The sequence below is a fragment of the Bos grunniens genome, chromosome 7 (genome assembly GCF_055505025.1).
Source record: "Bos grunniens cultivar Pamir isolate PY7600 chromosome 7, Bosgru_T2T1.0, whole genome shotgun sequence".
In the NCBI taxonomy this organism is placed as follows: domain Eukaryota; kingdom Metazoa; phylum Chordata; class Mammalia; order Artiodactyla; family Bovidae; genus Bos; species Bos grunniens.
The window spans coordinates 86,663,200-86,672,725 of NC_141171.1; the positions used below are offsets into that span (position 1 = coordinate 86,663,200).

Genomic DNA, 9,526 nt, shown 5'->3' on the forward strand with positions numbered 1-9,526 from the left:
AAGGTACACCTGGATTTAAACAATTTGATTAGCCAACTCTTTACAGAGCTCAAACACAGAAGAGGGTTTTTACTATTACAGGAGAGGGCAATTGCCCTTATGGAAAGTGCATAGTAAATAATACGTACATTCTTATTTCAGATTGTGGATTTGCTGACTCTAAACCAGCTGTTTTAAGGTCTTCATACAATCACAAACACCCCTAATTATAGGTTAATGTTTGGAGTGAAGCAGACTACAATGTCAGTCAACTTTATCAAGGAGTTGGTGGTCGGCCTTCTTGTAAAATGCTTTGTTAATAAGGTTTATTTCTACTTGTTCAATACTCAGATGATAAGTCCTATTATTTTATTTACCTGTTTTATCAAATAACTGTAATCTGATATATTTATTGCTATTTAATAGAACTTGAACTTTCTCTCTCTTTAAAATGTTGAGAGGAAATCTTTCATTTTCTACAATTAAGAACAGAACTAATGTATACTCTTTCCTATTTTTTTTTCTTTTCTCTCTGAGCAGACATTTTTCTTATTTTACCTTTAAATGTCATTCAGTTCTGTTGTCCTCCCTAAATCTGATGTATATAGGCAACAATCCCTAATTGTTGCCTTTAGAATATTAGGTTGTAGTCCCTAAATTCCTCCTTGGTCCTTCTAATTTCAGTGTGGCATTTAACCCATGACATTTTATAGACACTGTTCTCCATAGTATACCAGGGAATTACAGCTTTTAAAATCTTGTTTCTTCCTTAAGATGCGCAATACACTCAAGGGTGTGACAGAGGAATTCCTGAGCAGACACCAGAAATAAGAATATTCTAGAGAGAGGATATAAAAATTCTGAGTTAGAAAATAATTTCTTTCAAAAATGAAAGCTGTCTTTTTTTTTCTTAACACCAAAGAACTTCCAAAATGTGTTTTGAGATGATTTTCAAGTTTTCTCTATAGGTAATTTTTGCTATTTGAAAAGTCCTTCTTATATTCATACCTAATCCCACAGTTATCACTAGTTTGTTTTTGTAATTTGGCAAACCATGTGGTAGATTTATTTACCTGGATTAACTTAACTGTGATTTGATTTTATGGAAATTCTCCTACCTACAACTATTCTGTTTCTGCCCCTGATCCCCGGTCTTATGTAGTGTAAGTCTGGCTTACTCCATTTCTGGTATGGTCTGACACCAAGGGATAAGAATATAAATATATTTAAAAACTCAGAAATACTAAATTACATCCTCAAAGCTATTTCCTAGGTTGGAGTGAGGAAGAGGGAGAACCACAGCAAGTAACCAGGTATAGGAATTAAGACTTTATTAATCTAAATACCTACCATGAACCTTAATGTAGCTATATTTCTTCAACCCTTTGTATTATCCAGTTCCTATTTCTTTGGCATACATTTTTAGTTGTAAGAAGCAATATCACATGTCGATTAAGGGCATAAGTTCTAAGGACAGACCATCTGGTTGATTCATCACTTGCTACATGTGTCATGTTGAATGAATTGCTCAATTGTTCCATCCCTCAATAAATGGCATAAACACAGCCACCTCTTACCTATTTTATATAAACAAGAAAATATGTATACTGAGTTTAGCTTAATACCTAGAATGCAGTAAGTGCTTAGTGAATGCCAACTTTGTATATTATATTTTAAAAAGGCCGTTCATAAGTTCTTCAGTAATTCTAAATGTTATTCAGAAAAAAAATGATTAAACAATATAGCATGTGTGCTTAGTCAGTTGTGTCTGACTCTTTGCGACCCCATGGACTATAGTCCACCAGGTTCTTCTGTCCCTGGGGATACTCCAGGCAAGAGGACTGGAGGGTGTTGCCATGCCCCTCTCAAGGGGATCTTCCCAACCTAGGGATCAAACCCAAGTGTTCTGCACAGCAGGTGGATTGTTTACCATCTGAGCCACCAAGGAAGCCCATGGTGTTTAAAGGATAATGCTATGCCATGCTATGCTAAGTCACTTCAGTCGTGTCCGACTCTGTATGACCCCATAGACGGTAGCCTACCAGGCTCCCCCGTCCCTGGGATTCTCCAGGCAAGAATACAGGAGTGGGTTGCCATTTCCTTCTCCAATGCATGAAAGTGAAAAGTGAAAGTGAAGTCGCTCAGTCGTGTCCGACTATTAGCGACCCCATGGACTGCAGCCTACCAGGCTCCTCTGTCCATGGGATTTTCCAGGCAAGAGTACTGGAGTGGGGTGCCATCAATTCAGTGGCATATATGATTGGAGGAATTGAGAAAAAAATAATAGATACTAGGGTGAGGCTATCGGTAAACTTATTTTTTAATGATACTGTTTTAATGTTAATTTTATCATATAAAAGACATGTTTGGGATCCAATTCTCCATTGTATGACTCAATGACATGTTTACTTGTTAAATTATCTGACTCATTCTCTCTGGTACAGCACAAATGTGTGAAAGAAGAGTAAGCAGGGAAAATCTAATAAATTCAACTCCAGGGGGTTATTTAGACACTACTGTTTGTGCTTGGTGTCCATTTGCAGAAAATACCACATTATTTCTTGCAGAAAAATACGACATTAGGTAATAAATGAGAGTATAAAAAAGAAAAAAAGTGCAGATAAAGAGATGCGGTGACAAAAAGCAGAATAGAGGAGAGCAAAGAAAGCTCTGTGTCCTGGTGTGTTTAACGTTCCACCACGGGGAGAGCAGTGATTCAGTCCTGAAAACACAGATTGAGAGCTTTTCAGATGCAAGGACTGTCGAACTCACTTTCAGCCCTTCTTCTCCTCTCACAGAAACCTACTTGGATTTTCCGTCATGGAATCTCACTTCTAGAACAATGCTGAGGAATATTTCCTCCCATGTGAGGAGTAGTAAGACTGTATTTTAAAGGACAGCATGTTAACTTTTCTTCCATAAACATTCAACAAATGGAATATTGCATAGACATCTGATATATAAATAAATTAATAACAACAGCAGAATAGTAAAAACTTATAAGACTAAACTTCAGAACTTGTAATAATTTCAACAGAAACTCACCATGACTGGTTTTCCAAGATACATTATTTTAAAGTTTTAAAAAGTTGGTTTCACATTTTTTTAATGAGTCCACTTGATAAACTAATAGTTCAAATAGGGTTGCAGAAAGTTTACATTATCAAAGCACCATAAAACATGCAAAACAATTGATAGCATCCTTGTAAATCACTTTTATTTATAACTGAAGGTAACTATAAAGGTTTAATTTATGATTTTGACTCCAATTATAGTGAGCTTGTAACTCTGAGAATGGAAAAGCAAAGCCAAACAAAGTAAGCTCATATTTTAGGATTGCAAATAAATAGAAATGAATGGGCTGTATCTAGGTAGTATACATTTACTCTAAACATCTCCAACTACTTCTAAACATGTAGTGCTTAGCACTTACTAAAATGAGTTAATGTTTCTTCCTTTTAGTGACAGTCAGAACAAAGAAAGATTTGGAAACTAGACCTCTGTTCCTCAGAAAAATGCAATTAATCAGAATACCTCAGTTGTCAGTATTCTTCTAATGGCTTAATTTATCCATTGTTACAGGATTATCATAGAAATCAGTGGAACACATTCTCACATTTTTCCCTTGCTAATTTGGAAATATCTGAAAACATCTAAGTCATTTAGAGAGAGGTAGGTTTCTCTAAGTTGATGAATACTGATGTGCTTTTTACAAATTTTATTTATATTTTATTGAAATAAAGTTGATCTGCAAGGTTGTTTTTATTGTTGTACAGCAAAGTGACTAAGTTATGCATATATATAAAACATACATCTACATATATTCTTTTTCACATTCTTTTCCATTAGGGTTTATCACAGGACTCTGAATATAGTTCCCTCTGCTCTACAGTAGGGCCTTTTTGTTGATCCATTCTATATAAACACCAGTTTTCATCTGCTAATCCCAAACTCCCAATACATCTCTGTCCCACCTGCAGTCCCCTGGCAACCACCAGCCTATTCTCTGTGTCCCTCATTCTGTTTCTGTTTCATAGAGAGGTTCATTTATGTCATTTTTTCGATTTCACATGTAAGTGATATCATATGGTGTTTGAATTTCTCTTCCTGACTTCACTTACTGTGTTAATCTCTAGTTGCATCCATGTTGCTGCAAATGGCATTATGAAATACTTTCTTGGAAAAAGCGCAAAACCTTTGAGGGACTACTAACTAGTGGAACTTAAAACAATGTCACAGAAACATTTAATTATGTATAGAGTTAGTGTGGTTTTCATTGTTTTTCTTCCAAAATACCTATTCAATACAGTTAAAGCAATGAAACAAACGGCTAATGAATAAAGCAGTAAGAAGAGTAAGTTCAGTGACCTCACTTTTGTCTTTAAAAATCACTCCTTTGATTCCTCAGGTTCAGTCAAATTGTTATTATTCCATTCACTATAGTTATTCGTTAAGGAGCGAGGTTTAGCAAATAATTCCTGAGCATACATTTAAAATGCAGGTGTTGGCTCCCACAGTATGGCCGGCGACATTAGCTAGCGCTCGCTCTACTCTCTCTAACGGGGAAACAGCGGACTACAAGAGACTGAGCTGTATCTGCCTGTATTTCCAACAGACTTACGTTCAACTTTCGCTCACCCACACACACAAAGCCGGGAAAATTTTATTAATCCTTTTATTTTTTAAAGTTAATATAAAATTATAGCAAAAAGAAAAAAAAGAAGGAACCTGAACTTTAGTAACACAGCTGAACAATCCGCAGCGGCGGCGGTGGGAGAAGAGATTTAATTTAGTTGATTTTCTGTGGTTGTTGGTTGTTCGCTAGTCTCACGGTGATGGAAGCTGCACATTTTTTCGAAGGGGCCGAGAAACTGCTGGAGATTTGGTTCTCCAGGCAGTAACCCGACGCAAACCAAGGAACTGGGGATCTTCCCACCATCCCAAGATCCGAGTGGGACATACTTTTGAAGGATGTGCAATGTTCAATCATAAGTGTGACAAAAACTGACAAGCACGAAGCTTATGTACTCAGTGAGAGTAGCACGTTTGCCTCCAAGAGACGTTTCATTTTGAAGACATGTGGTACCACCCTCTTGCTGAAAGCACTGGTTCCCCTGTTGAAACTTGCTAGGGATTACAGTGGGTTTGACTCAATTCAAAGCTTCTTTTATTCTCGTAAGAATTTCATGAAGCCTTCTCACCAAAGGTACCCACACCGGAATTTCCAGGAAGAAATAGAGTTCCTTAATGCAGTTTTCCCAAATGGAGCAGCATGTTGTATGGGACGCATGAATTCTGACTGTTGGTACTTGTATACTTTGGATTTCCCAGAGAGTAGGGTAATCAATCAGCCAGATCAAACCCTGGAAATTCTGATGAGTGAGCTTGACCCAGAAGTTATGGACCAGTTCTACATGAAAGATGGTGTTACTGCAAAGGATGTCACTCGTGAGAGTGGAATTCGTGACCTGATACCAGGTTCTGTCATTGATGCCACAATGTTCAATCCTTGTGGGTATTCAATGAATGGGATGAAATCGGATGGAACTTACTGGACTATTCACATCACTCCAGAACCAGAATTTTCTTATGTTAGCTTTAAAACAAACTTAAGTCAGACCTCCTATGATGACCTGATCAGGAAAGTTGGGGAAGTCTTCAAGCCAGGAAAATTTGTGACCACCCTGTTTGTAAATCAGAGTTCTAAATGTCGCACAGTGCTTTCCTCGCCCCAGAAGATTGAAGGTTTTAAACGTCTTGATTGCCAGAGCGCTTTGTTCAATGATTACAATTTTGTTTTTACCAGTTTTGCTAAGCAGCAGCAACAACAGCAGAGTTGATTCAGAAACATGAAGAAAAAACACAAAAAGAGAACACACATAGAAGGTGGTGGCTGCTTTTTGGATATTGATACCAAGGGCCATGCTTTCCATAACCACCACCTCGTAGTTGCAGAAAGCCCTAGATGTAATGATAGTATAATCATTTTGAATTGTATGCATTATTATATCAAGGAGTTAGATATCTTGCATGAATGCTGTCTTCTGTGTTTAGGTATCCTATGCCACTCTTGCTGTGAAATTGAAGTGCATGTAGAAAAAGCCTTTCACTATATCAAACTTTACAACACTTGTGAAAACAATTCAATTTGGTTTACACACAGTGTAATATTTCTCCAGGTGTCATCCAAAATTCACCACAGACAAGGCTTTCGTCCTCATTAGGTGTTGGCCTCAGCCTAGCCATCTGGGACTGTTCTATTAATTGCTGCCAAGGCAATGGCACCCCACTCCAGTACTTTTGCCTGGAAAATCCCATGGACGGAGGAGCCTGGTGGGCTGCAGTCCATGGGGTCGCTAAGAGTCAGAGATGACTGAGCGACTTCACTTTCACTTTTCACTTCCATGCACTGGAGAAGGAAATGGCAACCCACTCCAGTGTTCTTGCCTGGAGAATCCCAGGGACGGGGGAGCCTGGTGGGCTGCCATCTATGGGGTCGCACAGAGTCGGACACGACTGAAGCGACTTAGCAGCAGTAGCAGCAGCAGGATTTTATGTCCAGTTACCTCCACTTTCTAGAACATATTCTCTACTAACGTTATTAAAACCAATTACTACTTCATACAGATGTTTTGCAACAGCAATTAAAGTTTTTCTTCCATGAGTGGAGTCCTCTAAGAAAACTATCCATTCTGTGTATTTATATTTTAACACTGCTTCCTGTACTTGTATTACTTTGATTCCTTCCGTTACCATGGTATCTCCCCTCCCAACCACACCCCCTCAATAAAGCAATACACTGTTACACTGTGGGTTTTATACTAATCTATACCCCAGAGGGGGAAGGCAGAGGTAGACCCTAGGCTTACTCTTCTTTTAAGGTCAATGGAGTTTGACATTTTTCATTGCCAAGAGCTCTTTTGGAATAAACTATTGTTGATTAGCAAAGAAGGTGTAGATTGGTACTAGGGAATACTGGCAGAACTAACTGTATGGAAACTGTGCCATTTGGTGTCCCCCATTAAATGAAATGAGCTTCTAAAAAAAAAAAATGCAGGGGTTTTCTTCTGCTTCCTCCTAAAGAAACATGACTTCAGACATGCCCTCTTTCTTCAAATGTCTTTAATTAATGTGCTTGCCCCTTCCTCTGTTCATAAAAACTTCTTGACAAATATACCACCTTTGATATATTCCCATTAATTGTTACTGTGCCTGGAAAATTAGAATCTAAATCCACAAAACAGTCTCAACTATATATGTTTCTCTATGCATTGATAAGTTTCATTCATCTAAACAAATTATTTTTTGTTTTCTACTTCTACTTATGAATTTCATGTAGACATGTCTTTGACTTCAGAGGTTACTTTTGCATTTGAGCATTGAAAATTTCAAGAAATGGTGCTTAGGAAAAAATTAATTCTCCTTTTAAAACTCTTAAGATAAGCTTAGTGGAACTCATCAAAAATGAAACATTAATTGATGATTTAAACATTAAAATGATTTGCTACTCATTATTAAAAATGAAATTTTAATGTTTTACAGACATTATAGGAGTTCAATAAAATACTAAAAGCATAGATATTGTGTGTCCAGAATACAAACTGGCAAAAGGAAGAACAATGTCTACCTGATGCTTTTTACCCAACTAGACTAATGCTAGTTGTGGCTTAGATTTAACTATTAGTTAAATAGTTAATAATTGCCGGGGTCCAGCCCCGGTGGATCCAGGGAATTAGAAGCGGGGATGGCGTCGGCGAGGATCAGGAAACAACTGCTTAATTAAACGTTAATTAAGGATATAAAGAGTAATAGAATGAGGATAGCTCAGTGAGGAAATTCAGTGGAGAAAAGAGGCTGAAATAATGATAGCTCAGTGAGGAAATTCAGTGTAGAAAAGAGGCTGAATAATTCAGCCAGAAGGTAAGAGAAAGAACGACATGGTGAGACCAAGTTTCGGTGAACAAGGCCCGCACTTTATTTTCCAAAGTAGTTTTTATACCTTAAGTTATGCATAGAGGATAATGGGGGAAGGGGTAGAGTCATGCAGTAAGCCAGGCTTTCTTCCTGCAAACTTATCATATGCAAAAGTTTAGGTGATTTGCATCATCTTCTGGCCCGGAGGCCTTTTTCTCTAAAGGTGATTATTCTAAAGTCAGGCGCCAGCCTCCAAAAAGCATTAGATAAAGTTGCATTCCTACAGAGCAAAGGTGTGGTGGGCTATAACAAGAAAAAGAATTAACTCAAGGGTCCCAGGTTACAAACATTAAAGCTACTACTTACACCAATTATATTAATCAATACACTGCCAGGGACACAGCAGGTAAGGGATATGGAGACTTAGCAGCAAACATTGGCCCAACAAGTGAAAATCCCTTCACCAATACAATTTCTAATCAATCTTTCAACTGCTCAAAGGAATCTGTATTCAGACAGTTTAGAACATCTCATGCCTCTCACAGTTTGGAGGCTCTGAGCAATCACATGTGGCCAGAAAAACCTATTCAGGCAGGCTAGAGGACTTCCAAGGGACTTTGTAGGTTGAAACACTGTCACACCCAGGAATTATTAACTGGAGCTGTAAGCTAACTCTTTTTTCAGAGAGGTAGTGGGGGACAGCCCCCCGTAAAGTCAGAGGTGTAGGTGAAAGCACAAAGCAGAAAGTAGGCAGACTCTGGTTTTGGGGGTAGATTGCTCGAGAATTTCCAGGGAGACTCCTGAGGCTTGATCCCGCCTTTGCGTATGCCAAGCCTCGGGCGGAGCTCGCTCCCCCACAAATAATATTTAACTAAATAGTTAAATAGTTAAATTTAACTATTTAGTTAAACTCCTGATTGATTGGGGTTTATACTAATTAACTTAAATAAAACATAAAATAAAACAGATTTAAAAATTATCATAGAATGAAATCGTTGTGGGTGTACTTCACCTTAAGTATCTATAGATGGTGCCAATATGACATTCAAATCCCCTAGAAGAAATCTAAAAGTCTAATGAACATACTTAAACTTATCTTCACTAATCTGAAAAACAGGCTATAACCAACTAAATATGATTTTTTATTTATCACTGAGTCACAATTTTTCTATCAAATTTCATGAGCTTCAATCACCTTCTGTATTCAGGACGTAGGAATGAATTCTTGTAGGCTTGGCCAAGGAATTAGAAAAACTAGCAAACCACAAAAAGTCAACAAATCATACTTCAATAAATTTTTATGTATTTCCCCATGTACAGACCAAAGTAAAAAATCTTACATTCTATTTATATAGACTCTAAGTGGAATGTAATTGCTGAGAAATTATATAGACTCTAACGGTTAAGGAAACTTTGAAGATTAACTGTCTATTTTTCTTTATAAGGACACTGAATCCCAAGATGACTGTAATATTTCCATTTTTTCTTCAGCTGGTTTTCAGTAGAAACAGAATTAGAACTCCCATTCCTTAGCTGAAACCCACTGTCCATGCAGCATCCTGAGTAGTCTTATTGGAGTCTCTCTGTCTTTCTTTGTCTCTATTACAAATATTCTCTGAAAATGTCTTTAATG

The 9,526-nt window shown here is 37.5% G+C and overlaps 1 pseudogene across 1 annotated transcript; it reads left to right on the forward strand.

Moving 5' to 3' along the window:
• Positions 1 to 4,884: 4,884 nt before the first annotated feature.
• On the forward strand, positions 4,885 to 5,848 carry LOC147369926 (S-adenosylmethionine decarboxylase proenzyme pseudogene; annotated as a pseudogene). Its single transcript, XR_015168109.1, has one exon. The product of XR_015168109.1 is annotated as an S-adenosylmethionine decarboxylase proenzyme pseudogene (transcript).
• The last annotated feature ends 3,678 nt before the right edge of the window (positions 5,849 to 9,526 follow it).